The sequence below is a fragment of the Taudactylus pleione genome, unplaced genomic scaffold (genome assembly GCF_031769625.1).
Source record: "Taudactylus pleione unplaced genomic scaffold, aTauple2 ptg000130l, whole genome shotgun sequence".
Lineage (NCBI taxonomy): Eukaryota > Metazoa > Chordata > Amphibia > Anura > Myobatrachidae > Taudactylus > Taudactylus pleione.
Window position 1 is genome coordinate 436,889 of NW_028284532.1, and position 16,432 is coordinate 453,320.

Sequence of the window (16,432 nt, forward strand, 5' to 3'; positions counted from 1 at the left end):
ACTAAACAAATCTAATAAATACGGAACAAAATAGTCTTTAAATTGTCTGTACACTTCCACAGGAATCCCATCATTGCCAGGAGCCTTAGAGGCGGGAAAGGAAGAAATAGCTGCATCAATTTCCTTCAACGTGAATGGGGCATCTAAATATGTGATAGCCTCTTGAGTAAGCTTCGGCAGGGTAACCCGATCCAAGTAATCCTGCAGCTGGTCAGTTGAATAAGAAACTCTGGTAGCATACAGAGAGCAATAGTAGTCGCAAAACACCTCAGATATATCAGCACCCGAACTACATGGCTGACCACTAGAATTAAGAATACACTGAATAATATTAGTATGGGAGTCCTCCCTAGCTAAAAAAGCCAAATAACGGCCACCAGTCTCAGCCTGATAATAATGATTATGTCTAGAGAAGAGCAACCTGCGCCTGGATTTCTCAAAAAGATACTCCCAGCCACAATTCCCGATCCAAGGGCGATTGGGATAGAGGACCTCATTCAGAGTCGGTCGTTGCGGCCGCACGATCGTACGCCACCGATGTTCGCTAAACTGCGCATGCGTAAAGTTCGCAATGCGCATGAGCAAACTAGCCACTACGATCAGAAATTTCTCTCTCCTTGAACACAGCCAGGTTGGTAGTTTAAGTGACAGATTGAGGCGTTTGTGGGTGGTAACAGGGGAAGGTGATTGAAAACGGGAGTGGAGATCCGAACGCAGGCGTGCCAAATAATGCGAATGGCGTTTTATGGGAGTGCATACTTAACAAAGTAGTGTCATGGCACATGTGACATGGGTGGTTTTTACACTGACATGATCGTAGAGCTTAAGAGAGGGTATGGTCAACCTTAAGCTCTACGACCAGTTCTGATGGTTCCCGATGGTCTCGATTAATCCTTATATGGCCGGAGATGACGTGTAATGCGTACGAGAAGGGGGCATATTTTTTATCTTCCGGCCGCTTCCTCCAATTGGTCGGGCAGCTAACGATCCGAACTTAGGGACGCAACATGCGAGTGCATCATTTGCATATCCGGCCCCTTTTCCCGTACGACCATGCGGCCGCAACGTCCGACTCTGAATGAGACTCCAGCTGTAAGCACAATATTTCAAGTCAAGATTCCTCCTTTCTGTTATGCATTTTTATTTCAGAAATACGTTTAATGAAGGAGACCCGCATATATGCTTTAAATTCATCATGCCTAGTATTACAATTCGGATGGGAGAGATTATCTAAACTAAAATCCTTCCATGCTGCAATAAGCTCAGAACTGGCTCCCTTTACAAACAGCCAGAATGGGTGTAACTTCCAAAAGCTAACCCCTCTATCCTGGGACAAAGCTAAGGTGACTAGCACAGGAGAGTGATCGCAGATACCTCTGGATAAATAATCCACCCCAGACAACATGGGCAATATATTAGGGGAAATCAAAACCAAGTCTATGCGAGACAACGTATGAAAAGAAGCAGATTGACATGAGTATTGGAGAGTATCTGGGTTCCTGCAACGCCAGACATCAATCAAATCTCATTCTGCAACAAGATTAGCAAACGGAGTGAGTGAAGGGAAAGGCATAACAGTATCAGCACTTTCCCTCCACCTGTCCAACCGTCGATCCATAACGTTATTAAAGTCACCCATACATATCACAGGAGTACCAGGGGATTGACCAATAAATAAAGCAGCTTGTCGGAGAACTACATTGTTATATGGAGGTGGAATGTATATAGCCAATATGTGGAGAAGGATATGATTAATAGTGGCCCAGAGGAAAACAAACCTACCATGAGAATCCACTAGACTAGATTCTAAATTGAATTGTAAGGATTTTTTAATTAAGACCGAGACCCCCCCTTGCATAGTGAGAAAATGTAGAATGGTACATGTGTCCTAACCAAGATTTCTTGAGTGCCAAGACTTTACCGCTACATAAGTGTGTTTCTGACAAACATATAACTTCAGCGTGATACTTCTTAATGTGAGACATAACCAACGAGAGTTTAATTTTATCATTCATGCCCCGAATGTTCCAATAAGAAGTCGGAATGTACCTCTACCAGCAGCCATCAAATCTCAAACAGCAGGATAATATATCACATGGAGCACGATGGTCCAGTACGGAGCAGCCATATCAAACATAAATAGTATAGTAGATCACAAGGAGCACTGTATATATAGTGATATTATACATACATACTGATGACAGCAAATAAAAAGAAAAAACAAACAAACTGCCCCAACCCTAACCCACCCTGTATGACCTACAAAACCTGAGGTATACCTAATCCCCATGCCCTTACCACCCCTCTATAAAATAGCTAAACAACTATGAATCCAATCTAAAATCTATATAGAGCACAGAGCACTGGGGGTATAGAAAATAATTTCCTATAACTATATCCAGCAGGAAACTCCCTTAAAATATATTATAACCGTTCCCCTGGTGGAACAATCATATATAAATTTTGCGTCTAGAAAAAAAACTTACAATATCAACCGAGTCAGAGAGCTATACATTACAGTGTTGCACAAATTACTACAAAACCTGTAGCATTGTATATACTAAACATTGAAAATAAAAATTCAAATAATTTGAGACATAGAGGTTTCAACTTGGAGCACAGTGCTGCCTCTCCAACCATGCCTCCGCATCTCTAGGAGTATTAAAAAAAAATGGACAGTATTATTATGTATCACCAGCAGTCTCGCAGGAAACATTGAGTACTGGATATTGCTGTCCCGGAGTTTACGCTTGACCTGCAGGAACTGCGAGCGACTTATTGATTCCTAATAGTTGCTAGTCGCTATTTAGCGTTGCAAGTCGCTTAAGAAAGAATTGCTTTCTAGTCCAATCATGTGGTTCCAAAGCACAAAAAGTTATTTATGTAAAGAAAAAGTAACACTGTGAAAGATTTAACAAGAGTAAAAAGCAATCGATAATAGAACAAGCCGATACATACGCATGCGCACTGGTCCCAGTATACAGTCATCAATCCAGAAGTCTGTGATCATCAAGGAGGATGTCTGTACACTGGGGTCGTGTCACTACTTATATACCTTACAGAGTTCTACGTTAACAAAATAACTAGTTGACAGGTTATGATGTCCTGGTTTTGTTGTGGGCCCGGGGTGGTGATAGGAGCAGACACAGAAGCAGATTTAAAACAATACGTGGAACTTTTAATAAGTGGTTAGGCAGACATGAACAATGGGAGAAAATAAGTCCAGGGATGGCACTAAAGTGCAAATGGGAACTGAGGTGAATGCAATGAGTAAAAGTCCAGGTAGTGGCAGATAGTAGTCCAGTATCCGGGTCTTGTGAGGGTGGTGAAAAAAGACTTGTCCAGCAGTGTGAGTTTCTGGTTAATAGGGAAAAATTCAGTTAATGACAGGCAGGGGAAATCAGGTGTAGTGGTTGAAATTAAAAATGCAGGATGATGGAAAATGATCCAGCAGAATGTCAATGGAGCAGGTGCGTAACTAGGGTATTTGGAGCCCAGGGCAAATTTGAAAACGGAGCCCCCCCACACCCCCCCTAACACACCGACATGCGCGCGCGGGAAAAAATGGGCGTGGTCACTTTAAAATGGGGCGTGTCTACATGACACACCCTTTTATTTTCACACTGAACATTCCTATCCATATGCACCTTAACCCCAGTAGTACCCCTTATACAGTACCCCCAGTATGCAGTTGTGGTCCCTCTTATGCAGGCCCATAGTAGTGCCCCTTATACAGTACCCCCAGTAGTGGCCCCCCCAAATGCAGTGCCCCACGTAGTGTTCCCTTTATGCAGTGCCCCCAGTAGCAGTCCCCACAATGCAGTGCGCCCAGTAGCAGTATCTCCTTATGCAGTGCCCTTTATATGGTGCCCCCAGTAGTAGCCCCCCCCCTATGCAGTGCCCTTTATATAGTGCCCCCAGCAGTAGTCCCCCCCATGCAGTTTTCCCAGTAGTGGTCCCCTTATGCAGGCACCCTGTAGTGATCCCCCCTATCCAGTGCCCCCTGTAGTGGCCCTTCCTATTATTGCCCCCAGTAGTGGTCCCCCAAGTGCAGTGCCTCTAGTAGGCCCCTTTCATAATGCCCCCAGTGGTAGTTCCCCCCAAAGTAGTAGTCCCCAGTAGAGTAGGTGCTCCCAATGGTGCCCCCAGTAGTAGCCACCCCTCCCCCAGTAGAGGTCCCCCAGTAGTGGCCACCCCTCCCCCAGTAGAGGTCCCCCCCAGTAGTAGCCACCCCTCCCCCAGTAGAGGTCCCCCTGGTAGTAGCCACCCCCCTCCCCCGTTGTGCAGATAGGTTACAAAAAAATAATAATATATATATATACCTATAAAAATATACCTGAATCTCTGCTCCTGGTCCTGATCGCGACGCCGCTCCCGCCCGGGCGGGCGCGCTCAGCATTATGGGACAGACGTCATGACGTCAGTCCCATTACCCACTGCAGGAGCCGGACGGAAGTCCGGCTCTTGCAGTGGGTGCTGCAGCAGTCAATGATAGTCTATCTGACTCTCATTGGCTGCTGTTTAACACACGCATCGCCGCCAGCGCTGGCGGCGATGCCTGTGTTATGCACAGCCTGAGCCCGCCTCCTGGGGGAGGGAACGGGCTCAGGCGTGCAGCACAGGACCGGCGCTGGAAGTCTAGCGCCGGTCCTGTGTAAGTGTGTAGCGCTGACCGCACTCATTGCGGTCGGCGCTACACTGGCTAACTAGGGCGGGCGGGCCGGTACCGTGGCCGGCGGCGCCCCCCCCGCGCCGCCGGTCCAACGGTGCCCAGGGCACGAACCCCGTCCGCCCTGCCCTAGTTACGCCACTGCAGTGGAGGCAAGGTGCAGGGTTAACAGCAGACTCAGGTTCTCAGGCAAGTGGAAGGTAATGGGGGATGCAGGGTAGTCCAGCGGGGTCGGAGAAGACAAGCAGGCAGGCAGGTAGCGTTACACAGGAACAGATGGTGAGCACAGGTTGCTATGCTGAGAAACACGTTGCACTGGCAATGAAGTGAGGCTCTGAACCTCCCTAAATACCAAGTGCTGTGCCGTGACTGGCCAGAGAGAGCATGTGACAAACCAGGATTGGGCGATTAGGTCACGTGTCCAGAGGCAAGATGGCGGCGCCCATGCCAGAGCGGAATGGAAGCACCACCAGGCCTCACCAGCCCAAAGTGGCAACATGCACCACACGCCCCCCGCCATAGTGACTTAACAGGTAATACCCGTCGACCACCATGCAGAGAAACTCTGGTCATGACAGTATCCCCCCCTTATGGGTGGCCTCAGGACACTCACCAGGCTTCTACGGATGAGCAGTATGGAATCTCCTGACCAGGGCGGGAGCATGGATATCTCGAGTATCGGTCCAACGGCGCTGCTCCAGACCGTGACCGCTCCAATCCAGGAAATACTGCAATCGTCCTCTGTGGATGCGAGAATCCAGGACCTGAGAGACCTCAAACTCCACGCCTCTTTCAGTCTGGATGCGAGGGGGAACAGGAAGGACCTTGCAGAATTTGTTCAATATTAGAGGTTTTAGGAGGGAGAAATGGAATGAGTTTGGAATCTTTAGATAAGCAGGCAGCTGAAGGCGATAAGTCACAGGGTTGATTATTTCTGTGATGGAAAAGGGTCCGATGAACCTGGGGAGCAAACGTCATTGAAGGTACTCTGAGACGGATGTTCCAGGTGGACAACCAGACTTGGTCTCCAACTTGCATGCAAGGTACCTTCCTCCGTCTCCTATCTGCCTGAATTTTGTAACGGGAGGATGCCTTCTCCAAATCAGAACATACTAGAGCCCAATTAGATGCAAATCTCTGTACAGTATCCACCACGGCTGGCACATCAAAGGCAGGCAGTCTTCGAAACTCAGGAATATGAGGGTGAAGACCGTAGACGATTTGAAATGGGGTTTGATTTGTCGAGGAATGATACGAGGCATTATGTGCAAATTCCGCCCTTGGTAGCAACTCAGACCAATTGTCTTGGGATGATGTCATGAAGATCCTTAGGAAGGTCTCAAGATCTTGATTGACCCTCTCTGTGGATTCATTGCTTTGAGGGTGATAGGCCGTGGAGAAGTTTAACTTTACTTGTAGAACAGAGCATAAGGCTCTCCAGAACTTTGCCACAAATTGAGTGCCACGATCAGAAACTATTTCGGTAGGAAGTCCATGGAGGCGAAATATGTGCTGAAAGAACAGATGAGCCAAGTCAGGAGCAGTAGGCAGTTTCTTTAGAAGTATATAATGAATCATTTTCAAAAATCGGTCTACCACAACCCAGATGGTGGTGTAACCCTGAGCGCTAGGTAAATCCGTTACGAAGTCCATAGAGAGATGTGTCCATGGACGTGATGGAATAGGCAGGAGTATCAATTCACTAGCTGGGGCTTGACGTGAAGACTCATGCTGAGCACATGAGGTACAAGAGGAAATAAACTCCAATACATCAGTCTTCATGGACGGCAACCAATAACTTCTCTTTAAAAGTTCCAGAGTCTTCCGAGTACCTGTGTGACCTGCAAAACGAGAGGAGTGAGCCCAGGTGAGGAGCTGCTTCCTTAACTCGGGGGCCACAAAAGTTTTCCCAGTAGCGGGCTGTATCTGCATGGTGGCAAACACTCTTGACTCCAGGACAGGGGCACTACGCAGGATCTAGACAGAGCATCTGCTTTCTGATTTAGAGCTCCAAATCGGAAGGTCAGGGTGAACTGAAAGCGAGCAAAAAAAATTGCCCATCGGGCCAGACGAGGGCTCACACACTGGTTTTGTTGTGGGCCCGGGGTGTTGATAGCAGCAGACACAGAAGCAGATTTAAAACAAAACGTGGAACTTTTAATAAGTGGTTTGGCAGACATGAACAATGGGAAAAAATAAGTCCAGGGATGGCACTAAAGTGCAAATGGGAACTGAGGTGAATGCAATGAGTAAAAGTCCAGGTAGTGGCAGATAGGAGCAGTCCAGTATCCGGGTCTTGTGAGGGCGGTGAAAATAGAGTTGTCCAGCAGTGTGAGTTTCTGGTTAATAGGGAAATGTCCAGTTAATGACAGGCAGGGGAAATCAGGTGTAGTGGTTGAAATGAAAAATGCAGGTTGAGGGAAAATGATCCAGCAGAATGTCAGAATGAGGCTCTAAACCTCCCTAAATACCAAGTGCTGTGTCGTGACTGGCCAGAGAGAGCATGTGACAAACCAGGATTGGGCGATTAGGTCAAGTGACCAGAGGCAAGATGGCGGCGCCCATGCCAGAGCAGAATCGAAGTACCACCAGGCCTCACCAGCCCAAAGTGACAACATGCCCGCACAGAACCATGCACAGCCAACGCCCCTCACCAAACACCAGCGCCACACGCCCCCCGCCATAGTGACCTCACAGGTAATACCCATCCACGACCATGCCGAGAAACTCTGGTCGTGACATAGGTTTCCATTGGTTCTTGCTTCAGGATAATCTGGTCATTGGTTGAATCATACGGTGTCATCAGGGGCATGTCTCAGTTCTCCAACGGTCTCTTTGTGTAGTTTCCTGCCGAACAACTGGTTAATACTAGCTACAACACTGCATATAGATACTAACAATCAATGCAATAACTCCCTATCATCCATAACTAGCGGACGCAAGATGCGACTCCTTTGCCGATAGGAACGGGAGTCTGCAAATAAACAGGGATTTAGTATGATACCAAATATGACATGTCCACTATGCTCTAAACCTTAGAACTCATTTAAGTGCATATTATATCATAATTATTAGTTAAAAATACCTTTAATAAGTCTGGTTAGTAACTATTGTGAATGGGAACCATCTTGCACATATGAGTCCGCATATGTGCATCTGTGTGTTGAATTAGCAACTATATACAAATGAGCGTCCATGTGTAAGTATGTGCATATGCATATATCCGTGTATATACATATATATTCATTTATATGTGTGTGCATTATGTGCATCAGTGAATGTGTGTTGTGAATATGCAGTTTAGCGCATCGGATTGCGTGACGCAAAGTAGCATCGTGGAAACACATCATCAGACCATAGACGATTAGATCGTCAGACAATAATTGTACAACGATCATAACCAATTATTTGACTTTGACAGAACTTTCTGCACCTCCAATGCGAAATCCGGGAAAACTGAAATAGAATGGTTCTCCAACTGTAACGGGCCCTTAATGCAGGCCAAACGAAGAACAGCGTCCCAATCTTTAAAATGTAACAGTCGTGCAATGGAAGACCTAGCAGCAGCTCCAGGTGGGGGAGATCTTGGGGGAGCCGATGAGCACGCTCCACAGCAAATTGGTGACTGAAGACCTCACGGGTAAATGACTGAATTAGCCAGTCCTCGAGAAATTTCTCAGGATTAGGACCCTCCGACCTTTCAGGAAGCCCAACAAGACATATATTGTTGCATCTGAGCTGACCTTCAACATCGGAAAGTTTAGTTTGAATAGATGCTACCTGAGAAGATAAATCCTCAACCTTATGCTTTAGCAGGGAGGTGACATCCTCTAAATCTGAAATGCGGTGTTCTGTTTCACCCACTTTCTCCCGTATTTTTTTTAAATCCTGACGGAGTAAAGACACATCAATCTGAACCTTTCCAATTTTTTCAGTGACTCTTTGCTCAGAAGTAGAGATAGCCTGCAGAATTTGCAGAGTGGAATGTGACGCATTATTATGATCAGCTTCACCCTCAAGTAAAGGAGGGGAGGGGGGGTCAGCCACAGCCTGATGAGATGATTGAGGTGCCTGAGAGGTTCTGGCATTTTTCTCCAATCTGGTAGCATCCCCTGTGGCATTGCCAGTTTTCTCCATATTGATACTAATAATATGGGAGCACCGCACACACACTATAATATATGAGAAGCACTACAAAGACCAGCAATTAAACAGGTGTCAACTATACGTCAACAACCTGCAATATAGTCACTGTATTATGTGTGTGTAATAAGTTCCCCTTAGTAAGATTCAGGAGATACTCTTAATCAGACAGGATGGGTATGTTCCAGGTATTCACCAGTAATGAGGAACTCTGTATATTAACAGCTGCAGCAGAGCAGCACCTCACAGCAGGATAATGGAGGATCAGTACTGCCTGGAGTTTTATAGGACCCAAGATGGTGGCCGCAAGTGACTCACCATACCAGAGACCCAGCAGAGCGGCAGCGTGCAGTGGACATCCCCAACAGCAGCGACAGCGGACCGGAGCACCTCAGACGGGACACCATACTGCCAGCAGTCGACAGGAGCGCACACAGCCGGGAGAGCGGACTCCGTCACAGGCCCCAGGACGCAGCACAACGAATACAGCCACAGTCAGACAGCGGAGAAACCCGAGGAAGGCACCGGAGACAGGAGCTCTACCCACACCAGTGGGTAAGTAGCCAGCCCTAGACTACCAGGGGAACAGGATTAAATTCTGGATAGTCCGCAGGAGCTACAGCACTACGCTGCTACTCCATACTCTGCCAAGCCACGCCCCTCTGAAATTGGCCTCTTGAAGAAACATCATCTAGACCTTAAGACCTTACAGAGTATGATAAAGTAGGGAATGTCTGTAAAACCTGTTGAAGAGGATAGCTCTGGATGCAGGGGTGTATTTATAATGGGTGCAGGGTGTGCAGTGCACACGAGCCCCTGGGTCCTGGGAGGCCCACATCGCACACCCTGCACCCATATTTAGTTTATACTTACCTTTCCGCAGTCTTCAGAATTATGCTCACCAGCAAAAATCACAGTGAAAATGGTGGCGGCCATTTTCCCTGTGACTCGCAAATTCGCAGAAAAGATGTCTCTAGAATAAGGTGCGGGCGCCATTTTCCCGGAGACCCACGCATGTGCAGTAGATTCTGGCATTACAGAATCTACTGCGCTCAGTGCGCTGTCAGAGAGGAGGGGGCCCAAAGTGAGCTGTTTGGGCCCCCTCCTCTCTTAAAATGCCCCAGTCTGGATGTACCTGGCTTGCTCAGCGGAAAGTAAAATGAAAGGGGGGTATAAGGAAAAAAATACATACGGGGAGGAGTGCAGAGAATAAAAAGGGATGAAGAAAGGCAAAAGGTGAGTCAATAAAGAGAAAGAGAGTACTTGACCCACAGGATGTATGAGGGAGGAAGTACTGGGAAGTTAGGATAGCGATGTTCAATGACAGAGTGAGCAGACATGCCTCAGGGGTGAAAAGATGAATATTTAAGGAAACAAGCTTAAATTAATATACCCGGGTAAGAGCTAGAAGAGGGTGGGTGAGAGAGAAATGGCGGTTCTATGGTGTCCTGGGTGGGAGGAGAAATAAAGGATGAGCAACCAGTGTGATATTTGGAGAGATGATGGAACCAAAGACAAAATAGGGACAACAAATAGACAAGTGGAATGTGATAAACAGGGAAGTGCAGTACAACTACAGAAATAATCCTGGTAAGTATACAGTGAGAAAATATTGCGTATATAGAGGTATATAAGGAATATAAACATTATGTGGAAGAAGTCCCCATGTTAAGCAGCAGTGGGACATGTAAAGGTGTGTAGTTATCACCTAACACAAGGGGATATCAAAAGTTATGCATAACCGCCCACCAGACCAACAATCCCAATTGGATAAACAAAAGAAAAGTAGGAGGAAACAATATATACTAGGGTGGGAGTGAAGGTGAGAGGGAGGAAGAAGGAATTATGGGTGGTGTTAGAAAACAAGTCTAAATAAGGGGTGAATAGGTTGGTCTATGCGGGTGACAACTGGACGGATTTGGACAACATCACATAATAAAACTTAATAAGTTGAAGGTACTACCCTGGACCGACTGGGATGAAACCAATGAAAGGTGGTCCAGTTGGATCCTGGCCAGGTTTTAGGGGGATTAGGGTCCCAGTCGGACCTCCCGTTTGGAGTACACTGGGCAGAACTTTGACCAGGGGTGCCTGTTCTGAGCCTTCCACTGTATGGATTTGGACAAAAACTTCAGAGTGGTAACATTGGGTCCCAGAAGACATACTATGGGCTTCTTCCAGGTGAGTAAGCAAGTCTGTTATGAACTCAATATGCATAAACCAAAACACTGATCGGAACCAGTTGCACGTGCACAAAAGATTTATTTAACTCTAGCTGTTGCCCATGGCTTTGCTCACAATAAAATCTCTTCTGCCAACATTTTTTTTGTTTGAGGTGTTCTTGTTGTATTGCTTTGCACATGGCCCTGTTGCGGGAGTGGCCCAGGTGACCAGCAGTGCTATACAGACTGGTGGCAGCAGCTCCTTCACCCACCACTTACACCAATGTTACTGTGTGCCCTGTGCACAGACTGCAATGTAGCTGTTACAAGTCGCAGTCACGACTTGTCTCTTTCGAGCGTTTTACCCAGTCAGGGCAGGATTACTCCAGTTTCTCCTGTTACTAGGCCATCGGCATGCCTCAGGAAGTGATGTGTCATCCACAGTGCAGCGTGATTGGTGCTTCCTTCTATTTGTACACACTGGACTTTTGCCGCCTCGCCGAATATAGTGTATCTGTGAGTTCCATCAGCGTAGCTGCATGGTCAGCGTTCTGTTCCTCCTCGTGGGGGTAGATTTAGGTTTTCCCAAAGTGGTTTCCGTGCTATCTCCGGCTCTCCAGCTTCCTGACGGCTTCTTAGCCGCACCTACACCACCGTGCTGACATCGGCTCCCCAAGCCACAGCACCGTCTACTAATTTCTCTACCATCGACTCTTGCCACACCTTCGGCGCATTTGCTGCACCAGCAGCTTTCGTGCTGTTCCCGGCTCTCCAGCTTCTTCTACAACTTCCAAGCTGCACTTTCACCTCTGTACTGCCAACGGCTCTCAAAGCCGTCTAACAAAGCTGTCTAACGGCTCTCATTTACTGTCTAACAATGACTATTGCCGCACCATCGGCACATTTGCCACACCATTGGCTCGCAAAGCCACAGCATTACCATTTACTGTCTACTAACAGCTATTGCCGCACCATCGGAACACAAGACGCATCATCGGCACACAAACCGCATCATCGGCACATTTGCCGCAACATTGGCTCTCAAAGCCACAGCATAACTATTTACCACTGGCTATTGCCGCACCATCGGCTCTCAAAGCCACAGCATTACCATTTACTGTCTACCAACGGCTATTGCCACACTATCGGCACACAAGCCGCACTATCGGCACATTTGCCACGTCATCGGCTCTCAAAGCCACAGCATTAACATTGACTGTCTACCAACAGCAATTGCCGCACCATAGGCACATTTGCTGCATCATCGGCACAGTTCCATTCCATTGGCACACTTCACACCATCGGCTCCCAAGCCGCACCTCTCCAACTGTAATATCTGCTCTTCCTGTACAAGACTCCTTTTCATCTCTAGATTCCAGTCGACACTACTGTAATCTGCTATTGCTCCGAGCAGTAAGTCCAGGCGGCCGCCTAAATCAGAAGCAGGTGAATATAGACCAAGTTCCTGGTACAGAACAATGGCAGGTTGCAAAGAGACAATTCCAGAGGGCTGAGCCAGCAAAGTATTCCAAATTACTGACAGCATCTGTGGCAGGCTGGAGACTAAGGGGTTAGGTATGGATTGCCCACGGCATCCCGCCAGTCAGAATTCAGACACCCATACGTAAGTATAGTAGCACTAACCCTAACCCTCCCTGCGGTGCCTAAACCTAACCCCCCCAGTGCCTAAACCTAACCTCCCCCTTTCCTCACCCTAACCACACTTTAACCTAACACTCCCCCTCCCCGCACCCTAAACCTAACCCTCCCCTAACTCCCTATTCTTACCTTCGGGGTGCCAGCGGTCGGGATACTGAAGCCGGGATCCCGATGCTGTCGGTATTTCAGCGCCAGTATTTAGACCGTCGGCATCGCGCACGCCGGGATGCTGACTACATCCCAGACATAGGCAAGGTCTAAACAGGCACAGAAACATCAGAAGAACACAAGTCCAGTACAGGAAACATTAATGACCCAGTAATGAGTGCTGGGAACCAGCAGACTAAACAGACAGGTGTCAGTTGTTGTCCATGCTGGTAATCAATGAATAATGAATCACCTGACTGTAGAACAAAGCCAGAAGATCAGCCCCTGTTGCAGGATCCTGAACTGCGGCTCACAACTTAGGAGGCCTGATGACCCCTAGTATCAGGGAAACATACTGCTGGGAAACAATGCAAAACAGGACCTCATTCAGAGCCGCTCACAAAATGCGAGCGCACGCTCTGAATGAGGGCAGCCGCATCTCTAAAATGAGCCAGCCTCCTGCCCGCTCGCTAAGCTGTGGGTGACCACCCACAGCTTTAGCGAGCGGCCAGGTTGATGGTCGTGATACTCAAGACCATCGCAACCATCGGGGCTTGCAACGAGACCCTTGTGGTAGGGTCTCGTCTGCCGCAAGCCCCAGTGAGCCAGAAGCCTCTATTAGAGCCGGAAGCTCACCAGTGACATCACGAGTGATGTCAGTGGGGCCGCCCCCAAACGGCAGGCATTCCGTCGGGAACGCCTCTGTTTGGCAAGCCACCCCCCGCCCCGCCTACAAAACGGTGTGAGCTGTCGATCACCATCGACAGCCGCCCCTTTTGTACTAAGCCCCGGAGCGAGAGAATTTATCTCTCGCTTCGGGGCTTGCGCACGCGCAGTGCGGCCGCTGCGAGTGCGCAGGGCCTCTACATCGACCAGCTTGCGAGCGCATCGGCGCTTGCGAGCGGGTCTGAATGAGACCCACAGTTCTAACAAAGTCATTGCCTTCCCGAGTCATGGAAAATAATCATCTTGCCTTGGACGTCAACAACTTAAATGGGTATCCCCACCTATAACAAATTCCTTTATCATTGAGGCTATGGGTGAGATCTAGAAGTTCTGACCATTGTCGTCACTGGAGATAAATATTGAAAGAATTGAACCTTAGCGGAGTTAGAGAATGTAAGGCTTGCTACAGATCTGCATTATAATTAGCTCTTTTTCCTTGTAGCTAAGGAATCGAAAAATTAGGACCCAGTGAGCTCTTCCTGTGGATGTGTGCGGGATTCGAGCTCATCCCACAAGCTGGCTTTGCAAGTAAGATTCTAAGTTATCAGATGTACTGAATTCCAGAAGGTTTCTGATGTGAACATTGTTGTGCCTTTTACAATTATCAAAATCTCATTCTTGGATTTCAGCTCCTCAAGCTCATTACTGATGTGATCCAGATCCCCAGAACAGCTTCCTGTTGGATTTGTGGAAAGCTTTTTGAAGGAAATGTTAGATTTAATTGAGAAGACAGCTTTGTTCAAGTTAAGTTCAAGGGATTCATTGATGTCTGTAGAGGGCTTTAATGGCTAGGACAGTGGTTCCCAAACTTTTTTAGTTACTGAGTTTAGAAAAAAATGTAGTGAAGTAGTAAAGTGAAATAAATTGTCATTACCTGTCATCCTTAGGGTCAGTTATGTAGGTGACAGATTTGCGCTTTTGCTTGTCCACATATTTACATTACATTGACCATAAATAATTTGATTTGGTGCTGGACCACCAACCTGAGGTAACCCTGCAAGTGTCCTGAGGCACCCCAGGGTGCCGCGGCGCACAGTTTGTGAACCACTGAGCTAGGATGTTGTTTTTATTATATAGAGTGGGACTGAGAGAATCTTCCGGGTCCACAGAGTCTTGCGGTCAAGGTGAAGATCGTAGGTTAAGGTAGATTGGGAAAATGATGGGTGATCTCATCTGTTGCCATTTTTTTGGTTTTAGCACTGGACCTACAGTATGTACAGGGTGGTCCTTAAGTGTGGAAACAACCTTATAAAAAGAAAATGAGTAAGGAAATAGTAATCCAAGGCCAGCACATATGATATGGGAGTGGAGGAAAACTTTTCACCAATATTGTGGCCATCTTAGATGCAAGAGGTAATCATATGACATATCAAAAAGATGAAGAATTTCATAAGTAAAAATATGATGTTCTTCATTTTAACGTAGCTTTATTAATTCACGAGTTTTAGATAAAGTTTATAGGATATGTTCGAAGTGCTGTCCACCATGTTGCAGTATTAGGGCTATTCTCTTTTCCCATTCCTGATGAACCTTGACCAACATGTCCGGCTGAATCTGAGCAAAAGAATCAATTCATTGTTGCAGATTATAACAATCTTGTATCTTCACAGTATAAATATGTTCCTTCAGGTAACCTCACAGAAAGAAATCCAACAAAGTTAAATCTGGGGATCTTGGTGGCCACTGGACTGGACCTTTATGGCCAACACACCTTTGGGGAAACTGCACATCAAGATATTCCCTGACAATGAGTTCATAATGAGGTGAGGCACCATCTTGCTGTAAAAAATTAGAATGACCCATCATCAGATAATGAGGGAAGGATCTCTTCATCTAACAACCTCTTGTAATGTGCTGCTATTAATGTTCCAATAATGAAGTCCTGCAATACGGGTACCACACAAACCACACCATACCAACTGTTTTGCCGAGGCTGCAACCGTACAGCCATCCATCCAGTGAGGGTTTATCTCTGACCAGTATCTGTGGTTCTGTTTGTTTACCTCACCATTGACAAAGAAATTTGCCTCATCACTAAACAATACCTGGTGTGGAAAATGAGGGTTCAGTTGAAGTTGCTGTTTTACCCAGTGTGCAAACTCCATCCAAGAGTCTGTGTCATCCTCAGTCAGATGTTGCAACATCTGAATCTTGTAGGGGTGCCATTTATGTGTAGACAAAATTCTCAAAATGTCCGTACAACAGACAGACGACGAGTGCTACGTTGTGGGCTCTTTGAAAATGATGCCAGCACAGCAGTTGTTGTTGGTCGGTCACTTTTCAGTTTATCTGCAACTGATCCGGTTTCTTTAAATTTGCCAAGGAGTTTGGCAACTGCACTTTTAGTAATGGGTGGCCTATTTGGGTGACGTTGGTTGAAATAATTTGCAATAGCACGTGTGCTTTGTTGTACAGATATCAAGACAATTTCAAATTGTTCTGTTTGTGTTAGTACCATTGTCATTAATGTCACTACCTGCAAAAGAATACTCAGTTAAAACTCGAGAATAAAGATACGTTAAAATGAAGAACACCATTGTTTTCTTATGAAATTCTGCATGTTTAATATGTCACATGACTTTAGAACTGCATCCAAGGTGGACTTCAAAATGGCCAACTTCAAGATGGCCGCCACACTGGTGACATACCCCAAAAGGTTTTCCCCCACTCCCAAAATATTTGTTGAGACTCTGGATTAATATTTCCTTTTTATAAGGGTGTTTCCACACTTATGGACCACCCTGTACTTAGGAAATGCAGAACTGGAGTACAGTGTGAGCTGAGAAAATGTCCTGTTCACAGTGAGAGGCAAAAGCTACAAATAAACTCCATGGCAAATTGGAAAGGAATAAATAGTTGATAGAAAAAACACACCTGGGAGGTCTTGAACAATGGTCTCGCACAGCCATCATTCTATCAGGTAGGC